The following is a 578-nucleotide window of genomic DNA, read 5'->3' as shown; positions in this document are numbered from 1 at the left end:
TGTTTTTTCATCATATTCTGTAGGGACTTAAAATTTAACATATCAATACTGGATGAAAAATACTTGTTCCATGTTATGCCTAAGATATTTGATATTCAGACAGATAGTGAGGTTAAGCTTAACAGCCTAGGTTGCATGGTAATAACAATAAGCTTGTCTTCTGGATGATTAACAACTTAAGTTTACAGACCAAAATTAGAGAAAAGGAGGGCTGCAAGGAAAGCCGACATTTTGGCCCTAGCCTTCCAAGGTCAATTAAGACTCAGGACATATGAGAACTTGTACTGTAACATGTAACTCAGTAGTGTCCCAAATTTTCTTATCAAAGAGATTATGGGGCCAAAGAGGAAAGTGATCGATGATGTAGAGTATGCCTAAGGAGAGTCACATAGAGAGAAAACATTCGCTCAGGCTTTCCCAGAGAGCACATTGGCCAAGCAATGGCCAATGACACATCCACATGGCTGACACTGACAAAGGCTCTACAATCTGAGGTACAGGATCTCAGGATAAATCCTGAGGGGATTTCACTGACCTTATCGACCCAAAAGCTACAACTCTTGTTGCATAGGTCCTGC

This window comes from Octodon degus, unplaced genomic scaffold, assembly GCF_000260255.1.
Source record: "Octodon degus isolate 3935 unplaced genomic scaffold, OctDeg1.0 scaffold00109, whole genome shotgun sequence".
Classification (NCBI taxonomy): domain Eukaryota; kingdom Metazoa; phylum Chordata; class Mammalia; order Rodentia; family Octodontidae; genus Octodon; species Octodon degus.
This window is presented reverse-complemented; position numbering follows the sequence as displayed.